A 25,875-nucleotide genomic window follows, 5' to 3' on the forward strand; every position below is an offset into this window, starting at 1 on the left:
TTGGTCACATTGCTATTCATTGTATGCGGCCGAGCCGGTCTCGAGTGGGACTTGGGTATTAGGGTCATACTGTTCCTGCGTATCAGTGAGGAGCACAATGTGAATTCAGGTCAAGATTTGACAAGTGTGATTGCTGCCGTCAGCCACTCTTATAATCGGAAAAACGGGTAAACATTATTTTGTGAAGTGAAGAGGTCAAATTATGACCAGCCGAGAGTGTTTCTGGAGTTTTTTTGGGGGAGGGGGTTTAAGATTTTTGGCGAACTGTGCAATGTGCTTTATAATCTTTCCTTCCACTGAAAATGCCATGTTCTCATTTGGCTTGCCTTATTTTCCAATGTAAAGAATCCAAACTGCTTGTGTTCCATTATTTCAAAATGTGCACCACGCAATGCATACTGTAAAACAAAGCATTGAAATGCAGTGGACATACGCAAGTTTAAAACACCCACACATCTATTAAAATGGGCTTTTCTAAGCACATGGGTTTTTCAAGTCATTTCGGAGTCGTTGAAAACCTATTAAATGTTGGGCTGCCGCTAAATAATACTCAAATCCTGTTTGATACAGCCTGGTGCCACTGTTATACACATACAAGAAATGTCCTGCTAAAATGACTTCAATCATTAAACAGGACTGATTTCTTACACAGCACAGACAGTGAATCTGTGACATATCTACCTTCCAAGAATGAGCCTTTCCATGACAATACCAAAGTGCAGACTTCGCACACAGTAAAATAGGAAAGGCTGTTTGTTGATCATGGTAGTAGTCACAGTGGGTTTACCATGTCAGTGCTTTCAGTGATTAAACAAAATGTGTGAAAAATATGCAGGGTAAGAGGGAAAGGGGGTACAACAACAAGAACAGACCCCTCACTTAGTAGTAATTTAAACTCGGTAATATATCCTACATTCACATGAAAAAATAACATTGTCCCACAAACAGAAGTTATTCAGAAGATATTGTCATATTTTTATTTACAAATTTTTCTGATACTTAAGAACGTAATAACAACATAAGCTCATACTCGTGACCACGATACCATACAAATGTTCTATATATACATATTTATATTATATACACACAAGAACCCCCAAGAACCAAAATCACAGGCAGACATACCCCGTCAGTCCAAAACACTCATACATTTCATCCGAACAACCCGTTTCGCCACAATCACAAGCTCACAACAAACAATTACAAAAAATAAGCAACAAGTAACAATTCATATCCATATATAATACAGAAACAAAAGAAACGGAAAGAAAAGCGCCGACGCGTGTTTCGGAAAGGAACTCTTGGTCCTAAATTCCTTCGTCAGGGCGCAAATACATCAATGTTTCCATATACGTGTTTCTTATTCTTGATTATTAGATATCAGGTAAGCACTCCAATTTAATGGTCATGAGGGGGTACAATCCTAATTCAGAAACATAATCTGAATTCAAATCCTATTTTATGAAGGATGGCACGAGTCAAGGAACCGGGTATAATTCATTCAGTCGCTCAGTATATATTGCGGTGAATGGCTCACTGTTGTAGGGGAAGGGCTACCCGGCTATTTAGTGAGGGGAGCGAGCGTTGATTCCCAATCATGTAAACAAATGGACGGGAGGTAGCGTCGCCGGGGGCAGAATAAATCCACACACGTCATCTCCTGTATGAAGTAATTTAAAAGCTGGATAAAGGGTAGCGATCCATCCGTAACTCGATCGAGATGCCCAGGGACCGGAAAGGGGGTACTTCTTGGCATCGGGTGGCACTACTATGCTTTTAAAACCTGTATTGACAACATATCCACAAATATTGTGTAATGCCCTAAAAAGAAATGTCAGGTTTTATTTACCCAGTAACATTTGTATAGATTCCCTGCTGCCAATAATGAAACAGGAGCCACAGGTTAAAATAAATAAGTTTCCAAATCTGGACACCACATTCCCTTGGTTGGACAGAACGGTGTTGTCTAAACAAAAATAGATTGTCATCTTGCTATTAAAAAAAAACCAATGAATACTAGTGGTGACAGAGCCTTGAGCTGCGCAGAGACCTCAGCAGTAAAGGAAAGAGTGAGTAGGTCTCCTAATCTTGACTGGTGCACTGAAAGGTTTACTGAAGAAAGTTGCTCGTTAATGTCACTCAGTTATCTCAGAAAACCTACCATGAGGTCAGCACTGCAGATGCCACTGGGCCGATTTTCTTCATTTCACTGATCTCTTCTTCCCCTGCTTACACATTTGTTGACGTCAACGGTATGTGTTTGACCACAACACCATTAAGCCTCCACACCAAAAGCAGCCATGTAACATAACATTTTCTCATTTATTACATCTCCATCTTCATCACTGTACATTCCAGCACCTGTGGTCAGGCTTACATCACCCCTCCCTGAAAAAATTGACATGATGGGGAGCCAATTATGTCAAGGGAGCCGCTGGTCGAAAAAGTTTGGGAACCACTGCCCTATTGGGTTGAATAGAAAGTTGATTTCCTTGCAGAACTATACAGTCGATCACTTCTTGAAAATAAATGTTTCAAAAAGTAAAATTTTAGTTATGAAATGTAAATTGGCACATATGTTCTGAAAAATTGGAGGTTGTAGACTCATTTCCTTATTTAGGGAAACTAATGGCAGGTAGCACAAAGAACAAATTCCATATTGATCACAGTGCATCTAAAGCAGTATCACACGCCAACGGTTTGCGTATTTTTTATAATGCTATGGGTAGAAGGCATTTTTTACATTCATTAATGGTTTTTGAAGGAAAAATTCCATCAACGCTGCTTTAAGCCATTGAATCCATCCCTGTAAAAGATTGGAATTTTTGGGACAGAATCGACAGTCAGATATTACGCAAATTATGTAATTTTAATACTTTAGTTCCAACGGCTGCTATTAGGCTGGAATTTTGCTTTATAAGCTCCTATATTCAAGTTTTAGCTAGGGTTTTGCGTTGGGGATACCAGTTGAGCAAGACTCATTAAGAGGGATCATGTGTCAAGAAGTTTTTGGTGATCAGGCAAGTAATTATTCCTTCTATCATGATTTTGTATTTGCACAAATAAACTTCTCTGTACAGGAAGATTTATTGAATACTCTTCTTTCTTCAGAATTTAAATCTTTCTTAAAAATCTCTAGTGGTAAGATTAGTTTTAATAGAGACAATGAATTCTGTAATTCCAAAAAGAGACTAGAGTTAATTGCAAGGACAATCACACCAAAAACGTCTAAAAAATGTGTATACTGGAATTGACAGCATGGAACCCGAAGGTTTCTCACACTGTGTCGCAAGAATCTTCTACCTTTAAACGATTTACCTTACACACTGGTTCCCAAATCTGAGTAATGGAAAAATCTGTAATCTTTACAATTCGAGTGTTCAGACCTTGGATCACATCTTGTTTGCATGTCCCGCCTTGACCTCGAGCTGCCGTCATTGGCTACGGCCAATGTTCTTTTAAAATGGTGTCAAAAATGTAACTTCTGCACGCGACTCTCTATTATGACCAAAAAATGAAGCAGTGTGTTTAAAACTTTTTAATGATTTTAAGGAGTTCATGTTTATATTTTAATCCTATTTTTGCTGCTGTTTGCACAAGAGGGAGTTGCTGTGTTCTTCTTCCATCTTCCATTCTACTGCTAGCTTAAAGTCTCAGATAAAGTAAGATACTGGATTGCGTTTGTTTGCACATGTACTGCTGCTACTGTATGTCTTTCTGGTTAGGATAGGATATGTTTCATAAATCCCATTTGCTGCTAAAATCAAATACTCTGCTGACGATGAATTTTGCATTTTATTTTGTATTTTAACTTGTTGACAGTTATTGTCCCTCGTACATTTTCTGTACTTTTTAGGATACATCTTGCCATTTTACTCTGTCTTCTGTCTGTGGAATGATTGTTGCTATATTTACATTTTCATGTATTCATTTTTATGTATTTTATGTGGACCTCATATGAGTTCCAAATCTTAATAAATATTTGAATTGAATTGCTCATTTTCCTCTATGTGTTTATTTGCTTGGTTTTCTCCCTAGACAATGTTTTGCCAGCTTGTTGAATATGTTGACTAAAAGGACTACAGTGCCTGACAACCCTCCATGTGGTAAAAAGGGATTTATTATAAAAAGGGAGACCTCTGGGCTTTGTCAGCAGACCCCATTCCTCAAGGCCTACATGAAAGGTTTACATCTCAGGACAAGCACAGCTCCCCTCTGTGGAAAGATATCTCTCCAAGTGTCAACCACATGTTTCGCTTGCAATATTAAAGCATACGATTTCCAGTAGTGCAGCTGTGGGTAGCATGTTATGTCTAGGTGCGAGGGACTGATCAAAACAGAGAAAGAAGGGGCATTGTTGATCGACCGTGTACATCGTGTCCAGACTAAACCTCAGAGCACAGTAGAGAACGTGAAAGCCAGACACTTCTCATGTGAAAGGGGCACCAACAGACTTTCAAAATAAACATGTGCAGTGTTGTACGCAAAAGCAGCCTCATGGCAGCGACGCTCATGCTAACTGAACAATGTCGACAATGAACCCACAATCTATACTACATCACCATGATTCAAATCTGGTCATTACTCACTTTTCTAGAAGTTGAAAATCTTGACCAGGATGAAGCTGCAGTGTGTAGCCGACAAAGGCTCTAGAAGGCCAGGTACACCTTTTGTGAAGAGACACTGAACAGGATTTGCTTCGGAAGAAGAACATAGCAGGAGTAACAGCAAAGTCAGACCAACCGCAATGCTCCTTGGCCAGATCGGCAAGCAGGTAAATTCAAGTCTCCTCTCAGTCTTCAAAGCATTTTTAAGCTGAAAATATTCTACGCCCAAATTTTGGTTTTAAGATGTTTGGGCACCTTTATCACAATTTCAAAGAGTCCAGGGCTGAGTGAACAACATGTGACGGTTAGAAATTTACTTCAGACAAGGTCCAGTTGCAGGGTTCAAGTTGTTGGACATTTTTGTGTCTCACTCCGGTAGTCATGATAATGCTTGTTCAACAGTGATTTCCTTTAAATCTTGTCTCAGATCAATACTAGATTCGATAAATAGTACCAACTTTTTGAAACTGAACTCGGACAAGACTGAAGTTCTTTTTTTTGGCTCTTTTTGGGGTGCGCAATTTCGGTAATCGCAATATTTTGCTATTTCCCAAATTGTGATTGCATTTAAGGAATCGCAATTTGCGATTCCTTAAATACAATGCAAGAAGCACTTTGCAATAGCAATTTCGCTATTTAGGCTGCAAATTACCGAACAAATAAACTGGTGAGTAATTTGAAAAAACGTTGAAAAATGCACTAAAGTGCGTTTTTCAAAGTTTCATGTTGCACAAACAAATGCCCTTGGGGCATGTGTGTGCGCAACGTGGGTGCACACCACAATTTCAGGGGTGCAACAGGGTGTCCTTTTGACACCTTTGCACCCTTGTGTCACAGGGATTCTGCTCCTACACAGAACTGTGCATAGAAACTTGGATCCTCAGTGAATTAGGGTGAACCAAAACTCACGTTAGTATCCAAAATCCCCTACCAGACTAGCAATCAGTGTCTCATTGGTTCTTCCATACCCCCAATGATTACACAACCCAGAACATGAAACTTAGAATACCTCAGGCAATGTGGAACGCATGAACACTCTTTTGTTATACGCTCATACCAGTCCAAAACAAGGAGTAAATGAAGACATGTGCAAGTTTGAAATATTTATTTCTAATGCCGTGTTCTCAGGCGCAGTATCTTAGCTAATACAAGCAAACATATTATAAGCAACAAGGTTATCAGCATAGTTACTATTCCTTAAAATACAAAGGGAGAAAGCATGTTAAAATGCTCAATGGAAAAGGGCTAGATTGCACCTAATCTGACCCTCCCTTGCTAGTATAGTATTTTATATCTATAGAAGGTCTCTTGGGTTTACAAGGGCGGCCCCATACCCCTGGTCCTAGTAGAAAGGGATCACATCATTTTCTACACCAGCGTTCTGCATGCGAATGTTCTCCAAACTGTGTCTGCATGCCCTGCGCAGAGCGTTATTAAATGCGCCAAAATCAGAGGTGCCCACAGCTGCATGTGTTATGTCTAGAACGTGCGCTGATCAGACCGAACAACAACCAGTGTGTTGAAATAACCTTGAAGGCCTCGGCACTCACTGTTCAGACATAGTTTACCAAGCAAGGCTGATAATATGGGAAAACATATTATTCTCGTGTGAAGCAAAATATTCTGCTAGACTCTAAACATTTATAATATTGTGTGCCGTGTGCAAAAGCATCAAAAAGGTAAAATGGCGTTTAAACTTCTAATAAGCTCATGCTAACTTAACACAGTGTAAAGTCATGACCCATCTCCTTGACACCCTCCCTTGATCCGAACATGGATAAGATAAGATAAAATAAGATAAGGGCAAATTTGGAAAGCAGAGTTCAAGAACAACAGTCAGAACCCGTCCCAAATTGCCACAGGGAAGAAAAAATTCAGAACAAAAAACTGTATAGTTCAAATTCAATAAATGTAGCCATGGACATAGTTAAGTTAATAGGTCTGGGTAGAAAAAATTGAAGCTCGATAAAAAAATAAACAAAAAATATCCGATGTCCAACATGTGACCTCGGTCATGGAAGAGAGAGAAGCGATGACACATCTCAGTCTAACAATGAATAGGCAAAATATGCAGCAACAGCCTCCAACAGGAAGTCACTGTGCTCATCTAAAAATATGTCAGCCATCCAATTTAACAAAGGGAAAGAACATACATCTTCTTCAATTACTGGAGCCTCTAGAGGACAACTCAGTGGGTTTTCAATGAAGCTGTGTGCCAAGAAATCTTGTGCCGCTGCGAACACATTCCAAGGACCCAGAACTCCATGCATCGCTGCAAAGGCCATAATCCTTCCGCCAGAACAAAACAATTCATGAGCAACTAAGGGGCTCATACACTGATCATAATCCGCATCGGGAGACACCATATTGCAGAGACACAAATCCAGGGCCCAGTCGAAATCGCAACTCAGGCAATGAAAGACAGGCTGGATGCAAGTAAAGTAGGAAAATCGAAATGATAATCCATAAGCCGCACTCAATGTAGCAAGAGGCAGCGCTCCATAGTACTCAAGCATCCGGTTACCGAGCAGCACCAGCCGTGACAGTTCTCCTTGTAACACAGGATGTGCACCCATTTTGAAATAAACACAACAGCAAAAGAACGCCTGCAGCCAGAGCCAGCAGTAAGGGAAATCCACCAAACAGGCTGGAAAAACTCAAATGAAAAAATGCCAGGACCACACAAAATATAGTATGAAAAGAAGTCACAACGCCACTGCTTACAACTTTAAAAAAGTGTGCCAGCCCTGTGGTGGAGGATGCATTAAAGATAGTGTGAATTCACTCACCAAAATGCATGGGCAAATCAGTATTTAATGAAGCATGCACCTCTGTGCGGGTGTTTGCCACGTGAAGGACGAACGTCTCACGAGCAGACGTGAGGGCTACTTCTTTCTGGGGCAATAGAGCTCTTATGCAACTCATCTTGTTGAACTCTGCTTTCAAGGTCGGAATCGTGGGCCAGATGGATACATCAAGCTTCCCATGCGGAGGAGGATACATTACATTTTTACAGCAAATCACACGCTCACTGACGGTTACGACATAAGGAATTCCTGCTACTAACCCACAACAATCATTATTATTTAACAGCAAATAACTCACATTTGCCAGTAATGAGAACGTGGGTACAATAGCAGGCACAGGTGTACCATTCAAACTTCCGGCTAAATTCGACTCATTCTGGTTACAAGAGCCATGCACTTGGATATGTCTACACATTAAGGAGTGATCTGGTGTTTCAGTGCAATCTTCACCATTTAAATAAACTTCCTTACCCTCCCTAAGGCATCTATATGTAAACGGAAGCGACAAAGCTTCATGGAGATAAGCACTTCCAAGAGGCTCAGATCTACCAAGTACTTCATACACGCCTCGAACTTAAATAGAGGAAACCGGAGAGTTATTAACCCATGGGTAAGCCACGTTGCTGAATTGGCTTCAGCCACTGAAAATGGTAAAGGTTCTAACTTCTAAATGTGTAACATGGAAAAGTTGCATCTTTCATTGACATTAAACGTTGCTTGTCAGTCAAATTAAACGGGGCAAACAATAATGATGTGTTCATGCAGTGCCATGGCACTTTTCCAGCTTTCAAGGTTTGCAAGGTCCATGCAAACTGCATAATGGAGCGCAATTGATTCTGACCATTGCACAAAACAGACACTTCATCTTGCACAAAATCAACAACAGATGATACAATATTGTCTAACGTGTAAATGCGGTAAGAGAGCATGTTAATGCTGTTATCCACTACTGCTAGCACTTTCTCTAAATTAGCCTGATCTATAGCTCGAATGCGGGTAGCCGCCTTAATCTGGGACATTTTACAGACCTCGCTGTAAATAGCATATATCCATCTTTTAGATCTGCCGTGAGCCGGGCCTTTCACAAAATCATTCAGATCAACATCGTCAGTCAGTTTAGATAAATGCAGCTTAACTGACGCCAACGTGGAATGTTTGAGCCAACTCTGACATATTTTGCCTTCAGAATAGGTAGTCACAGAATGGCCACTTTCAAAACGGGGATCCACCCTGACCTGTGTATAGCCAGGAGCTAAACCCAGAAAACGATGCTGGCAAGAATCAGCACTTTTGTGCCAGAGCAACCGACCCTTGGGATCCAAACTGGATATGTTAAAGGAAGAATTCAGCAACAGAGTTTGTAACTCTCTGATCGAAAATGTAGTGGTATTATCCCAACCGGAATATTCTTCTAATTCAGGAAAAGAAGGAGCATTTAACTTTTTAATAGTAGCCAATCCAAAGCAAGTTGTCTGTGAAATTGTAGAATTCAAAAGCAACATATCGTTCGGGATGAGGCATGCACGATGTAAAGCCTCAGTGCCTTGCACTTGCCAGCTCTTAGAACCCCAAACAGATTTAAGATCAATGGTTTCCCCCCACAACTCATAGCTCCCAACAGCCAATTGGTCTAGAAAGGACTTCAAATACAATAATTTTGTGTCGGTAAGTCTAACCTTAGATGTCGACTTTTCAGTCATCTTAAAATAAAATGTATTGGCATTTGACTAATTAAAATCGGTAAAGTAAGTGAACCTTTTCAAAAAGGAAGTGGAACTGCCTTGTACAGGAGTCGGACAATCTTCCCATTGTATAAAATTAACAGTGTTCCTCCTGGTATTTGCTTTATGCAGGTAGTGATTGCCAACATGTTGGTAACAATACAAATCTCCGTAATTAGCAGATTCTAAATACAAATCTTCAGCATCAAAGGCAGCATAATACTTCAAATTAGAAAACAAAGCTTCTACGGCCTGAACATCCCAATCATGAGAACGTATATTTTGTTTAATCACATCCCCCATAGAAACTCTAAGCACATTAGGGACATTTATAACCTCAGTGGGCCCATGGATTTGAAATCGAACAGCATCCCACACTATTCCATCCAAGACAGGCCAAGCAGTGATGTTAACAAAAGCCAGGTCTCTCTTCAATCTGTGTGACGAGGAATGGGGAGCCAATGTTCCATTAATATGTCGAATGCCAGTTCTCTCTTCGACATAGTGTCCATTGACAAGGCAAAAAAAATACACCACAAAGCCAATTGACATGAACAGGTAAATCGAAAAAAGCACCAACCAAATGTAGGTCCAAGGTGGAATCAAAAAATGTTTTTTAAACAGTGTTCCCAAAACATAAATTTTTGAAGGGGTCTGCGATGTGTGAGAGTCAGTGTCAAATGAAAATCTGGATTCTGTAGCCAAACGAGTTTGCAAATCAGGCATTGATAAGTCAGAGGGGTAAGTATAGTCAGTTTCATAAAGGTGAGCACCAGGCAGTGAACTCAATAAAGGACTCGAAACTGCAGGCATCTTGAGGGCAACATCAGGCCTTGGAATAGATGCCGGGGACAAAACAGAATTTCTCAAAATCGAAGGACATGAGACTGCTGGTGTCATTCTAAGAAGAATCGGCCACTCTGATTAGTTTGACATGGTCAATGGAGATATGCCTGTTTTCTTTACGACCTGGAAGTGGTGGTAGAATGACCGTTCTTGTGCCCTTCACTCCAAGCACCGGAACTGGAGCTCGATAAGAGGGACCAAATTCTTTCTTGTTTTCGATCTTCTCTCGAACCAGTTCTCCAACTTAGGGTAGCCAGCCAACTACCGGAATCTGCAATTCAGCTTCAGACGTGCAGGGCAAATGTTCCTTTGCAAGACCATATTTTGTCTTTTGTAGATCCTGTAAAACATTGCAATGTTCATCTACGTCAAAGGAGGCAGCAACTGCCGCCTGGTCTAGACCGTCAAGGTCCGGGACAAACATCTTGATACCAAAGAGCATTTCGTATGGGGTCAGCCCACCCAGAGACCTTCTAGGGAGATTATTAAGGGCACGCAGCACGCTATTGAGGTGGGCCAGCAATTTCCTGCCAGTGCCTACAACCCTAGCTGTCAAAGACTGCTTTAAATCACGGTTCATTCATTCCACAACACTATTACCCTCAGGTCTCCATGGAGACGAAAACTTAACTTGGACCCCCAACGAAGCCATGGTATCCTTATATGCCTTAGAGGCAAAAACAGGTCCCTGATCCAAATGGAAGGTACCACAGGCAAAATTCCCTACAAAGACACGCAAGTCTCTTATGATAGTTCGCAAATCAGCACTGCGGTGCGGTCACACCCACACAAAGCATGTGCATGAATCAACTGCTACTAAGACGTATTTATACGCAGTATCAGAAGAAAAAGGACCACAGTGATCTAAGTAAACCCAACCAAGTCGTTTATTAGAAATGTACAACTGTGTCTGGGGTGGGCGCGCAGCAGTGGAAGGTTAAATCTGCTGGCAAATGTCACATTAAAGGACATAATCACATGTCTGTTTGTACAGTACCCGCCACCAGAAACGTTGTTGTAACTGAGATACAGTAGCCAAAACGTCCGCATGTGAATCCAAAAGAACAGGTTTTCATTGTAAGACTGGACACAGTAGTAAGAATCACTCACAATAAGAGTCATCACACTAGGATCAGCGTACTCTAATGCAAGCATCAGAGCACGGAGCTCTGCCAATTGTGCGGTACAGTCCCCTAAAGTCTGTGTGTGCACAACCTTGGACTTGAATTCATCATTCACCATGGCACCTACCACAATGGCGCAAGCTGAAACGTATGCGTGCTTAGACCCATGCGCAACTTGCGCTGAATCATCAGTGTAAGTGATACAATGGAAATCCTCCAAAGTCCTCTTAGTCAATGGAGCAGGATGAAAAAATTCCTACTGCAAAAACTCTTGTGACTGTAAAGAGGCATCAAAAATAAACGTGACATCCGGAGATGTCAATGATGCAGCCCATTGTACCCACCGTGGGTGCAAAGCCTTAGAATTTGGTACACTGGCTATCGTCACAGCCTCAAGTGCAGGATACGGGGTAACAACCAACATTCGTTTTCCCTGCGACAGTGCTTATTCCTTCAGAATCGCCATTTGCACTGCTGTCAAAACTTTTTCCACAGTGGAAAACCGCATTTCAGCCGAAGTGTACAAGTGTGACTTGTAAGCAATAGGTACTGTGTCTCCTTCATTAAAAGTAAGGTACGTGAAAGCCACCGTCCCAGGGATGATTCTTATCACCAGGTTAGTGTGGTTATCACAAGTCAGTAAGTATTTAGATTCTAGAAGATCAGCCTGCAAAGATTGCAAAATGGCTGACTGTTCTGGCAGGCAGCATGATTTGGTAAAAGTTGGTTGTATCAAAGCATACAAAGGCTTGATATGCTGGGCATATTTGGGAATGTATGTACGCCCGAAATTCAAAAATCCCAGCAAGGACTGTAACTTTTTCAGGGTTGTAGGAGCGCGCAGTTGTGCGCATTTCTCCAAGGAGTGAGGAGCCAAACCTCGACCTTCATTGTTGAGCTCATAGCCCAGGAATAACACTGTGCACTCTGCAATGTGAGACTTTGCAAAGTTAAATTTGTATTTGAAGTCTGCAAAGTTACAAATTATGCAATCAACATGACACAGATGCACCCAAATTTCGTCGTCTGTGAGATAAATGTCATCCACATACAAACACGCATCTGGGTCAACTCTCTCCAAGAGAGAGACTATGCGGGCAGCAAACACACCTGGACTATTATTATAGCCCATCACTAGGAGTTTAAATTTACATTGTTTGCCGCCACAGGTGAAACTGGTCCATTGGGAACTAAGACCAGACAAATTGCGGGCAAAAAAAAGTTGGATATGTCATGTGTGGTTTTAAACCGTTTTCGCACAAGACCATCCACTAAAGCAGAGCCGTGGGTATTCTGTACTGCACAGGTACGGCAATGCAAGTTTAAATGCCGGTAATCCAATACCAAACGGTACGAACCGTCAGGCTTGGTCACAGTAAAACGTGGGTTATTCATTGGTGACACACAAGTTTCAATGGCACCTTGATATTCCAATTGCTCAAGGATTTCCCCAACGGAAGCCTTAGCTTCACGTTTGATGGGATATTGAGGTTGGGCTGTGGCATAGACGGTAAAGGAATCTCGTGGCGAGGTGTACGGTACAGAGCCGGCGCAAGGGCCTTTGCCCACTTGTTAGAAGGGCAACCCCGGGTGAGGCAGAAGATGTCTGACTGACCACCCCTAGGTCCACCCCTCCGTCTAGAAGTAGCCGAGTGTTAGCGAGAGGCCTCCTGGGTGAGGGTCCTCTCCTAGGATCGTACAGCAGAGTAATCACAACACTACAAATGGACACCACACAAGAGGATAAGTTCTTAGGCTTTATCAAGAATAAAGGTTGCTTGTCTTCAGCGAAAAAGCTCCAGGCGCACTGACAGTACCCCAAAACCTGAGTCCCGAAACAATCCAACAAACCCTCTTCCCACCCACCCCCAGAATAGGCACTAAGCCGCAGAAACCCATCCAAATGCAGAATTCCCAATGAAAACAGCCTCTGGTAACTACCAGAGTCTCACAATAAGTGTGAGATCGGGGGGGGTCGGCACCACATCCCACGGACAGCGAGCTCACACACTCCGTTAGCCCGACCTTCCCCATCACTCCCCAGGTGTCCCACATCCCCACTGTGTCAGTGGCAGGAGCCACGGAGTGTACGAGGTATCAGCCCAACAACCCTCAGCCAGCCCGGGGTAGACATTCCCATACCCGTCTTATAGCATGAATCATATCAGCATTTACAATACCACAGCAGGGGGGGTACAGGGGTAATTCGTCAAGCAAGCCATCTGCAGCCCCAGGAGTGACATGAGGCGGCGCAGGGCCACAACCGCCCGATCCCTCCGACGTCCCATCCTCAGAGCCCCTGCGGGAGCCCGACTCCACCGCCGACATCGACTCCGCCGTTCTGGAAATAGTAGAGATCGCCCTGAGGGCCTCCTTGAGTTCCGGTTCAGTTTGTGACACGGAGGGGGTCCGAGTAGCCGTCGGCCGCCTCCTGGTTCTCCTGTTCCGTTGAGGTTTCGGCGCGGCGTCCCGCATCTCCCCAGATGTCAGATGAGCGTCCGCACCGGCCCTGTACAGTTCCAGCCAGTCCCACACCTCTTCAGGAGAATTGTAGAAGGAGGAGTTGCCCTCCATCATGACCCGCAGGCGGGCCGGGAACAAAAGAGAGTAACGGATACCTTCCTCACGGAGAGCCTTCTTGACCGCCAGGAAGGTAGAGCGCAGCCTCTGGACCTCAAGGGAATAATCCGGGTAGATGGAAACACGGGCATTGTCCACTTGGTAGGGCCCCAGTGCCCGCGCTCTCTGCAAAATAATGTCCCGGTCTCTGACGTGCAAGAGGCATGCCATCACCGGCAGTGGAGGTCGACCAACAGCAGGAGGGCGGGCCGGCACGCGGTGAGCTCGCTCCAGCATGTAAAATGGCATCAGGCCCTCCGGGACAACCACGTTTAGGAGCCAGGTTTCAAGGTAGCCCAGCATGTCAGTACCTTCAATTTTTTCAGGCAGGCCCACCACGCGTATATTGTTTCGCCGATTGCGTCCCTCCGCATCCTCTGCCCTCTTTTCAAGCAATTGTACCCGCTGCTGCAGATCTCCCAGGGAGGCCTCAGCCGCCTTGTGAGAGGGCTCCAGCGCGTCCAACCGAGCCTCAGTTTGTTTGACCCGGTCTGCCAGTTTGCCGTTGTCCGCCCGTAGGATCCCCAAGTTCGTGGACACCTGAGCGATGTCGTGATGCAGGGCCTCTCTCGTGTCGGTGATGGCTTGCAGGATCTGATCCAGTTGGCTCAGTGGAAGACCCGCCGTCGATACACCGGACGGGGCAGGGTCCCGACCGCCCGATGAGTCCTCCGCAGGGACAGGAGGCGGCTTCTGGCGCTTCCCCATGGTGGCAGCCATCTCCCAGCAGGCGCTGGGCACTCCCCGAGTCAGATCCACCAGGGGCCCCCACCAAGCCGATGGGCAAGAGCTCAGTCACACGAACCAAGGTCCGCTTCCCGGGTCGCGCACGTGGCAGCGCTGCCGCGGGCCTTCAGGTCAAGGATCCCGCTCCCAGATCCGACCAGGTGCGCCACGCAGCCCATGGCTGACGCTGCAAGAATGTTCCAAGGTCGAGCTGCTCCCCGCACAGAAGCGGGGGTGACCGGGTGTGCGGCGGCAGGCCCCAGTTAGTAGGCGCCAGTGCTCTCACTCCTTAATAGGCCTTGGGCACCGCACCGGAGCTCCAACGTCTCCTGCTAGCAGCAGCCGGCAAGTCTACACCGCAGCCCCCAAGCCGGAGTGGAGCGCGGTCCCGCAGGCCGCGGCAGATGGTCCACGTCACCAGAGGAGCCCGCAGTGCTGTCCCTCCAGGTCCTCCGTGGTCGCCAGGGCTCACCAGCGCCTCAGTCCAGCCAATCAATACAATCAAATCACCCCCATAGGGTCACGGCAGAGCCAGGCAGGTCCGGGTGTGCATGCAACCTCCAGGTCCCAGACGATGGCTCGTCGAGGAGCACAAGTGGCAAAGCGCCGAGTGCGCAGCTCCACCGCGGCCGTGTTTGCCGGGACTCAGCAGCAACGGGAGGTGCGAGGACTCCTCCTCTGAGTGCACGCTCCACCGGGCACTACGTAGGTCCTCCACTGGATCGACCCATCGCCTATCGTTGCCGGTCCGCTGCGAAGCCGGGGCTCCGACCCCCACCGCAACCGGAGACCGGCCGGCCCTCACTGCAAGGCGGCCAGCCAACCAATCGAGGTCGGGGATGAGGCCGGGTGCACAGGCCGCAGAAAGATGGCCGGCACTGCCCAGGGGAGTCCGTTCGCGGCGCGCTGTATCACTGCCGCCGAGCTGGCCCCGCTGCTCCGGGACGATCCTCGACGTCCACTGCTGGGTAAGTGAACAGTCTCAGTCTGTTAGAGACACCAGGATAAGGATTAACAGGATAAAGGGGGAAGGCAGGTACGGAGCGTAGGGCTCACACGTCCATTCTCGTTGGTGGCCAAGCCACGCCCCCCCTGAAAGCAGTCGTCTTTTAAAGTGTACATTTATTTTGTAAAGTGTGCGTTTCTTTGGAAGGTGAGAATATTTAATGCTTAAATGCAAAAAAGTCGACTCTGTGTGTGTGCATAGCAGATAAATGGTGCATACAAACTAGCACCATTATAAACCGGAGTTTATTTTTTTAATGCACAATGGGTTTTTTTATCTTGGAGGGAATCGGCTAACGCAATGAGTTCCTTCACAATGCGGTGAAAATAACTGCAGTCGTGTTTGAAGGGACATGTGAACGTGTCTTGCCACGGTGGTGTGAAATCAAGCATGCTGCTAATTTTAGTAATTTGCACGTGAGGTAATTCTGGCAGTTTGCACAAGTGCATGTGCTAACTCTATTCTATGGCTGAATCCATGTGGTGATTTTGCAGTTCTGTTGGTAGCAAGTACGCGTAGAGGTTCTGCTGAATACCAACCATGGCCACCAGGGTTAAAAGCACAGATGTACAGTAATACACATTTAATTTTATTTTATGTGTTTTTATATAGCGCAGACTTTACCCGAAGGTGTTAAAGTGCTTCCCAATAGGAACAGTAGTGAAACATGAGGAAAAATTACAAGTGAGCATGTTACAAGACCAAACATTATGTTACATAAGGCAATAGTAACAATTGTGCATGTATCAAGAGCAAACAAAATACAAGAGGTAGCAAACGATACATTACAAGAGGGAAAGTGACTTTTGCTTGTTACAAAGGAGTACACAATACAAGTAGAAGTATAATACTGCAATAAATGTCAGACTCTCAAACCTCTAGAACACAATGGGAAGGGGCTTCCATAGTCATGTAGAACTAAATTTCCTATAATGGAAGGACTTCCTTCAGATAGTAGAAAGGGTGAGAATTACATTTGACAGTGTCTTTGAAGGAGGAGAGATTTCAATCAATCAATCAATCAATCATTTGTAAAGTGCACTACATACCGTGAGGGTCTCAAGGCTCTGAGGGGGGGCTACTGATCGAACAGCCAGGTCTTGAGTATCCTCCTAAAGGTCAGCAGGTCTTGGGTCTGTCGTAGGCTCAGTGGGAGGGTGTTCCATGTCATGGTGGCGGGGTGGGAGAAAGATCTACCACTGGTGGTGGTTGTTCGGATGCGCGGTAAGATGGCAAATGAGAGGTCGCCGGAGCATAGCTGGCGGTTGGGGATGTAGAAGGAGAGCCGTCTGTTGAGGTAGGCTGGGCCAGTCTTGTGGAGTGCCAGTGTGCGTGGGTGAGGAGCTTGAAGGATATCGTCTTGTTGACAGGGAGCCAGTGCAGGTTTCTCAGGTGGGGGGTGATGTGGCCGAGGCGTGGTACGTCAAGGATCAGTCGTGTTTTGGATGCGTTGTAGTCCTTTTATGAGCTTGGTCGGGGCTCCCGCGTAGAGTGCGTTTCCGTATTCGAGTCTGCAGCTGACGAGGGCCTGGGTGACGGTGTTTCTTGTATCTTTCGGGATCCATCTGTAGTTCTTGCGGAGCATGCGGAGGGTGTTGAAGCAGGAGGAGGAGACGGCGTTGACTTGCTTGGTCATTGAGAGCGTTGAGTCGAGGATGATTCCCAGGTTGCGTGCGTGGTCGGTGGGTGTTGGGGCTGCCCCCAGTTCCGTCGGCCACCAGGAGTCGTCCCAGGCTGAAGGGTTGGAGCCGAGGATGAGGACCTCGGTCTTGTCCGAGTTCAGCTTCAGACGGCTGGTCTTCATTCAGTCGGCGACGGCCTTCATTCCTTTGTGGAGGTTGGCTTTGGCTGTGATGGGGTCCTTGGTGAGGGAGAGGATCAGCTTAGTGTTAGTGTTATCGGCATAGGAGATTATGTTGAGCTCCTGCTGTCAGGCTACGTGTGCGAGCGGGGCCATGTAAATGTTGAAGAGCGTCGGGCTGAGGGAGGATCCCTGGGGTACGCCGCAGATGATCTTGGAGGCTTTGGAATGGAATGGGGGAGGCGTACTCTCTGGATTCTGCTGGAGAGGAAGGAGGTGGTCCAATCCAGAGCCTTGTCTCGGATCCCTGCAGTCTGGGTGTAGTGTGCAGTGGCAGACAGTGTCGAAGGCGGCAGAGAGGTCTAGGAGGATGAGTGCTACGGTCTCGCCGTTGTCCAGCAGGGTACTAATGTCATCGGTGGCGGCGATGAGTGCAGTCTCGGTGCTGAGGTTGCTGCGGAACCCCGACTGGGAAGGGTCCAGGATTCTGTTTTCTTTGAGGTATCGGGTTAGCTTTCTGTTGACGGTCGCTTATCTCGATGACCTTGGCCGGGAAGGTGATCAGAGAGATGGGCCAGAAGTTCTTGAGGTCTCTTGGGTCTGCTTTACGTTTTTTGAGTAGGGCGTTGATCTCAGCATGTTTCCAGATCTCTGGGAAGGTCGCGGTTTCGAGGGAGAGATTGATGACGTTGCGCAGGTGGGATGAGATGGTGCTACTTGCTCTGTTGAAGACGTGGTGCAGGAATGGGTCAGACGGAGAGCCGGAGTGGATTGAGTGCATGGTCTTGATGGTGTCATCAATGCTCATGCTGGCCCTGGCTAGCAGGGGGTCGTGTTCGATGGTGTACGGAGGGTCTGTTGCATTGCTGTCTGTTGGGGCTGTCTGGGTGTTGAAGCTGTCGTGGATGTTGAGGTTCCGTAGTTTTCGACTCAGCTTCCTATCTAGCCGCCATTTTGTACTTAGCCGCCATTTTTGTGTTGTCTCACTCAGGCAACAGGGCGAAGGCGGTGTTTTTGCTTTTCCAGCTGCTTCATGTCTCTCCTGTTAAAGAGTAACCCTTGTCCTTGATTACCAAACCGATGTCAGGGCCTGTCCGAGTTTGTTAAATCCATGTCTAGACTGATTAATCATTGTCTAACTCCACTGTTTGGGTCCCACCATTCTTCTTGACTTCATTCTATTTGACTGGCCTTCGGTATTCTCTTCGTGTATTCTCTTGTTACATAAACTATCCTTCGAAGCATTCAAACATGTTCTACCACCTGCAAATTGAATTAAGGGCACTAGTGTTGATTAACTTTAGGGGAGGAGAGCACACGGGGTCTGAAAGGAGGGTGTGTTTTGACATTCAATAGCTTGTTTTCGAACTATTCCTATGTGTCAGTTTTGTATGTTTTGGGAGTGGGCATTGTAAACATATGACCTATGATAGATTGTGAACCACGAAAGTAAGTGACAGTCTCCTGAGAATCTACCTTCTGTAACTTCTAGGACAACTGGCTGCAGCTAATAAATCTGATTTTCTACGCTCAACAGAGTGTCTCGTGTCTCTGTCTGACAAGGCAGGTGAACTCAGAGATATTAGGTGTGCCCTGCGCCGCTGAGTCCATACGGCCCGGTTCTCCAATTGGGGGCCCAACGTGTGGGCGACTTCAGTGGTAGTGGTTCAGCCCGAGGGTCGTGAGGAGCTTCGCAAGAATATTCTGGAGGATTTGCGAACCACGTGAGCGACCCCTGTATGTCGAAGTGGACCGAGGGTCTTTTACAGCGCGGCTACTCCTTTCCGACGGCTGCTGACGACTGCTGCCCTGACTGTCGCCCTGCCTTGGCTCTTTGGTGATGATTGGTATCGCGAGACGTTAGACGGACATCTGTTGGCGTACGAAAACATTTAGTTAAGTATTCTTGGGTAGCGCCCACTCTTTGTTTGGTTTTGGTTTTTGTTATTCGATCAGTGCACTTATCGAAGCCGAGGGGTAAGTACGTTTGTGCTGTGACTATATTGTCTTAAACCCCTTGACGTTTGTAAAATGTCCAGTTTGTTACGAAATGCCTGGATTTAGTAAGTTTAGGAAATTCTGTTGCTTTGGTTGTTCTAGGGATTCCCGGCTAGAGGATTCTTGTCCGATTCCTCCGGTTGGAACTCCCACTTATGAGCTCTATTCGAAACATGGTCTTGGTCCTATTATTTTTAATGAAACATGGATCCGATACACAAAGAAAGATGGTGTCCTCCAGTGGCCACAAAATGGTAGTTTTGAGCCAGATATATTAAATAATTTAGAAGCGATTTTGTTTAAGAGAAAAGCCCGGCCGGCAATGTTTGACTATTTCCGCCTCTGGCGTAAGGAAGCCAAACAGAAAGAAATTAAGCAAATGAAGAAAGATAAGAAGGAGCAAAATATGACAATTTTACAGGCTGCCCAACAATTTAAAAACAACCCGACTGATCAGATAATCGAAGTATCAGAAAGACAGCATCGTATGGCAATAGATAGATGTTATCCTGTGTTGCCTTCTTCCTCAAAGAGTAAGGGTCTTGATGAAGATAATTTCATGTCCCATCTATTGAAATTACCTCCACCTCATGTATTAGGTAACCCTGGGCGTAAAACTACGCTCCGTTCACGGAGTTTGCGAATTTTCGGCAACTTCGCACTTTGTGGCGAGAGCGAAGATGTCGACTACTTCGCAATTTACAGCGTAGCGTAGTCCTCGCGCGCTCAATAGCATTCTCGCGTGCGCGGTAATGACTTACCGTAGTTCTGCGTTCGCTTTCTCGCTTTTCTCTCCCGGTCGCGTTCGCTACGATGTTTGGAATCCGGCCTCACAATCCCATGCGACTTTGAAAACGCGATAACGTCATTCGGACGCGCGAACATGTCATTGGGACGTGCGATCCTCCTTGCAACGCCATGTTGGTAAGAACGCGTTTCCGAACACGCAGAAACTGCAATCTAGCACAGAATATCTCCCGAGCATGTTAAAATCTTCTCAAAAATATTCATTTAACCCCTCAGATTGTGATTTTGCTGTTTTTCTTTGGGCTAGGAGTCCTCTTTTTGTTTCTACTCTTTTTTTCAAGAGAAAGGAAGTGCCCCTGATTCTCCAACTTCCTGTTCCTGTCCTCCAGGCTCTTCCCAGTGCTTTGTCTTTGTGGTGTTCACTTTCATTTGGAATTGGAGCTGGAAGGATCACTCTTTGCTGCATCAAAGCATTTAATTGGATTTATTGAGGAATTTTGGATTTGAACTTTTCTTTTACAAGTAATATTGAGAATTGATAATTGGTGTACTGTAAATGTTTGTTTGGTTTGGGTTTTTTTTTTAACTACAGTTTTCTGTGCTTCTCAATCTTTCTTAAAAATTATTATTGAGGGAGGCCTGTACTTTCATGAGGGGCCAAGTTGTATGTGTTTGAAATTTCATCCAGAAGGCCTAGAGGTACCCAAGGGTCCACCCATGTTTCTGTTGTGTCTGTAAAACATCATGGATGGCATTGGATTTAATTGCATACTCTGTTGTAGTGAAATTGTAGTGGAATTTAATTTTTTTTTGTAAAACTAGGTAACCCTAGTAGTTCATGTAGTTAGTGTAGGCCTGCTTGAGTTCATTTCCTTTCTGTGGGTGGCTTGGCCAGGTGGTGGGGGCCATTTTGTGTTTGTAGCCACTGTGTTTTTGCCATAGGCCTCCAAGCTTGCGGCCTACTCTGCCAGTAGGCCCAAGGGTACTACTAGAGTCCTCATCATGTGGGTGCATGAAAGTTGTTCAACTGATTTTGGGGTGTTTAAGTTGTAAGTGTAACATCATGTAGCTCATGGATGACTTTGGATTGAGTAGCAAAATGTGTTTTTGGTGTTGAATTACAGGTTTTGAGTGTGTGTTGAATAATATGGCTTTTTCTGCGCACTAGGTAACCCTAGAATTCAGCTCGCGTAGTTTTGCTAACTTTGCACAGTGCTACAACGCGACCTTACAGTTTTTGTCTTCTTCGCGCGCTCAATGTGCGTGCTCGGGCACGCGATAACGACGTTTTGTACTGTTCGCGCTGCCGAACACGCCGAATTTGCATTCTCGCGAGCAATATCTCTCGAGTTGCCTAAAACGTTCCCGAAAATGTAGATGCTGTTCATTTTGCTAAAAGAAACACCTCAGGTTGTCATTTGCTTGTAGTTTTTGGAGCATGGACCACTTACTGTTTCTGTCCTCTGTGTACTTTGTTGTTTAAGGGTGGCCTGACGATGTGGGCGGCTTGGCGGCCATTTTGTCAAGCCAAGCATTGTCCTTTTGCCATAGGAATGTATTGCCTGTCTTCTCTTTCTTTTCATGTTTTTGGGGGTGGCCACCAGGCCATGTGGGGGCGGCCATTTTGTGTGACCTTCCATCGTGATTTCGTTTTTTTGCCGCAGGCCAACACACTTGTGTGATTTTTTCTGCCAGTAGGCCTAGAGTCCCAGAGATAGTCAGCGGGATGCTTGATGTAGCGTTGTCCATTTTGTCTGTTGAATTTAACATCATTTGAGTTAGGGCATGGGTGGCAATGCATTTAATTTTCAAATGTGGTGTTTGGGGTGTAGTTAACTGTTTGGGTGAAAACTCTAAATGCCTTTGTTGTGTGTGTTGTTGTGTTACTTTCAAACCTTGAAGCCATGGGGATTTTCTTTATTGCATTAACCTGTGATGTGTAACAGGCATCCTCCTTTTTCTGGCTATATAGGGTTATTGATAGACCTGCTTGAGTTTATTTAAATTGTATGAACTTTCTTGTTGGTGGGCTGGCCATGGGGCTGGTGCCCATTCCCATTTGGTGAAGCCATGCATTTTGCTTTTTCCATAGGCCTGCTTTGTCTGTTTTTTATTTTTATTCCTTTCTTATTTTTTTATTCCTTTTCTTTTTTTATTGTGACCGCCTGTCCATGTTGTGGCGACCATTTCCTGGTACTAGTAGTCGCCTTTGTGTTTTTGCCATAGGCCTCCAAGCTTGTGGCCTACTCTGCCAGTGGGTGCATGAAAGTTGTTCAACTGATTTTGGGGTGTTTAAGTTGTAAGTGTAACATCATAGGTCATGGATGGCTTTGGATTGATTAGCAAAATGTGTTTTAGGTGTTGAATTGCAGGTTTTGGGTGTGTGTTGAATAATATGGCTTTTTCTGCGCACTAGGTAACTCTAGAATTCAGCTTGCGTAGTTTTGGTAACTTTGCACAGTGCTACAACGCGACCTTACAGTTTTTGTCTTCTTCGCGCGCTCAATGTGCGTGCTCGTTTTGTACTGTTCGCGCTGCCGAACACGCCAAATTTGCATTCTCGCAAACAATATCTCTCGAGTTGCCTAAAACGTTCCCGAAAATGTAGATGCTGTTCATTTTGCTAAAAGAAACTCCTCAGGTTGTCATTTGCTTGTAGATTTTGGATCATGGACCACTTACTGTTTCTGTCCTCTGTGTACTTTGTTGTTTGAGGGTGGCCTGACCATGTGGGCGGCTTGGCGGCCATTTTGTCAAGCCAAGCATTGTCCTTTTGCCATAGGAATGTATTGTCTGTCTTCTCTTTCTTTTCATGTTTTTGGGGTGGCCAGGCCATGTGGGGGCATCCATTTTGTGTGACCTTCCATCGTGGTTAAGTTTTTTTGCCGCAGGCCTACCAACTTGTTTGATTTTTTCTGCCAGTAGGCCTAGAGTCCCAGAGATAGTCAGCGGGATGCTTGATGTAGCGTTGTCCATTTTGTCTGTTGAATCTAACATCATTTGATTTAGGGCATGGGTGGCAAACTGGCAATGCATTTAATTTTCAAATGTGGTGTTTGGGGTGTAGTTAACTGTTTGGGTGAAAACTCTAAATGCCTTTGTTGTTTGTGTTGTTGTGTTAAATTCAAACCTTGTAGCCATGGGGATTTTCTTTTTTGCATTAACCTGTGATGCAGGCATCCTCCTTTTTCTGGCCATATAGGGAGGGATATAGGCCTGCTTGAGTTTATTGTTTTCTGGCCTTTACCCATGTACATGTGATGAGAGTGCCCATCTGGAGCTGGGGTGGTAGTAGTAGTGTGCTGTTTTGTTTTTGACAAATTGGCCTGTGTCTTGCCATTGTTCCTGTTGGCTTACTACTGTTCACATCCCCATTGCTATCTGCTGCAGGTCACTGATGCTGCATCCATCCGAAATGATGCACAAATTAAGGATAAACAAGTTCCACTTCCACTACATTTGCTTTTTAGTTCTTTGCTATTCTTACTCTTACTGGTTGTACTAATACTTCTAGTAGTAATTAAAATTAAAGCTAAAAAAAATCCACATTCGACTGATGTTGTTATGTTAACTTCTGCCTTCTTTGCTTGTAGGTGCTCAAGAGGAGGTGTCTGTCATCATTCATCGCCTGTTCTACTGCCAGACGGACGTCCTTCTGTACTACGTCACGTGTGGTGTGACTAACCTGACCAGACATCATTCTCAGCAACTTGTGCAACTGAGTGCTGCTGCTGATATCTGAAGAAGATGGGCCCAAAGAAAGCAGGTACCAGGTCCTCCAAGACCAAGAAAGTAGCTGAGAAGAAGGAAGAACAGAAGAAGGAAATGACACTTAAGTCTGGTGTTGACCCGAAAACCTTTTTTGGGCAAAAAAAAGTACGCCTGCAGCAGCAGTGACCGGGGTCGAAGCTGGGGCCAGCACCTCCGCATCAGTGGGCCCAAGCCACCAACCCAGGCCCAAGCAGATGAGTGGGGAAGAGGTAGCCAGCCTAATGGTGGAAAGCAGTGATACTGAGCCTGAGCTGAACTTATCGCTATCTCAAAGTAGTATACATTCCACGCAAGAGGGAACACAGCAGAAAAGTGGTGAACAACAACCAGCGCCCGCAATAGTAGATGTTCAACCTGAGCCACCGCCCGCAATAGGGGTTGTTCAACAACCACCTCCCGCAATAGTAGATGCTCAACGAAAAGAACAACCATAATCAGCGCCTGCAATAGTAGGTGTTCCACAACCACCGCCCACAATAGTAGATGTTCAACGAAAACAACAACCACAACCACTGCCTGCAATAGTTGTTGTTCAAGAACCACCACCGGCAATAGTAGTTGTTCCTCCTGAAGTCGGGGCAGTTCAGGAAATTGAGCCTGATGCAGAGCAAGAAGAGGCAGCACCTCATGCAGGAGATCTATTGTTTTCCAAATCCCCACCAAGGAAAAGGAGGGTTAGTCCATTGAGTTCTTCGCCAAGCATCCCTTCTGATAATCTTGATCTCGATTGGGAGCCACAACAATCTCAGCATGAGAGGGAGAGACATCACAAGAAGACCAGGCTAGGGAAAAGGAAGGTTCCAGGAAGCCTACCACTTATGGAGTGCGATGTTGAGCAGCCGGATAATGATGGTGATGATGAGTCAGACCCAGTCATCACAAGCATTACTCCTGGCCCTGAGGACACGGAGACCAACATTTTAACCCTATCAAGAATTGCTGCGACTAGGGATGTAGCACGCATATCACCAACACAGGCCACACCAAAACTACCTCCAGCTTCCATTTTTACATTTGCACACAGCCAGCAGCGTCCTCTATCCAGCACAAGTACCCCCTCAGCAGCAGTAGGTAGTGGTACTACTGCGCAGCCACACAGTGAAATTCACCACACAACCTCCAGTTCATCCGGCATTGGAAGTGGCACCTCTAGCAGGAGACAAAAGTTAAGCTCCCCATTGTGGGACTTCTTTACAGTTAGCGCAAATGAGGAGAACATTGCTATATGCTCCATTTGTCATTCCTCTGTTAGTCGTGGTAAGCTTGGTACAAACAATGGTACAGGAGGCCAAATGACCCATATGAAAAAACACCACGCAATCAAGTGGGAGGACCACCTACGTATCATAAAAGCAGGAACCATTAATGTTGGTGGGGAAGCAGTATAAGGTCCACAGGTCGAACAGGAAGAAGAGGGAGACATTCTATATAGTAGTGGTACACTAAGTACCCCGGTCCGACTCCCCAGCACTGCAGTGGTAGATCCCACATCCTCCGCATCAGCAACATCTCTGTGTTACCAGAGTAAGAGTAACCCGGAGACACCAAGGAGTACGGGTGCAAAGTCTGCAAAGCGAATGACAGCATCGAGCACAACAGAAAGAAATACCAAGCAGCGTACCATTCTTAGCATGTTTAGGCAGGAGGGAAAGTACGAGCGCAACCACCCAATAGCACGTTTGTACAATGCTAAGCTTGCTAAAATGTTAGCACTGGACCTTCTCCCTTTTTCTTTTGTTGAAGGGGTGGGTTTCCTGGAATTTGTGTCAACCCTCTGCCAAAATGGAATGTTCCCAGCCGCTACTTTTTTGCCAGAGTTCCTGTTCCAGCACTACACCACGACGTGCTGGAATTGCTTGGAAAAGCCTTGCAGCACAGTGCTGTGCATAGTATCCACCTGACAACAGACATGTGGACCAGTAGCCAAGCCACTGATTACATGTGCATCACTGCACACTGGATCTCTTTTACAGGTGTTAGAGACAAGATATCTACAGGCATTGACACTACTGAGATTTTTAATGATACTCGCAAACATGCTACTGTAGCCATGTTTGCTATGGAGATATCGCATACTGCTGCAAACATTTTGAATGAGTTCA

At 45.5% G+C, this 25,875-nt stretch overlaps 1 protein-coding gene across 3 annotated transcripts in view; it reads right to left on the bottom strand.

The window, feature by feature from the left end:
- LOC144824375 (scavenger receptor cysteine-rich domain-containing protein DMBT1-like) overlaps positions 1-25,875 on the bottom strand; it is a 563,994-nt gene that overhangs the window by 89,678 nt on the left and 448,441 nt on the right. The window lies entirely within an intron of this gene.

The sequence above is a fragment of the Lissotriton helveticus genome, chromosome 3_1, assembly GCF_964261635.1.
Source record: "Lissotriton helveticus chromosome 3_1, aLisHel1.1, whole genome shotgun sequence".
Lineage (NCBI taxonomy): Eukaryota > Metazoa > Chordata > Amphibia > Caudata > Salamandridae > Lissotriton > Lissotriton helveticus.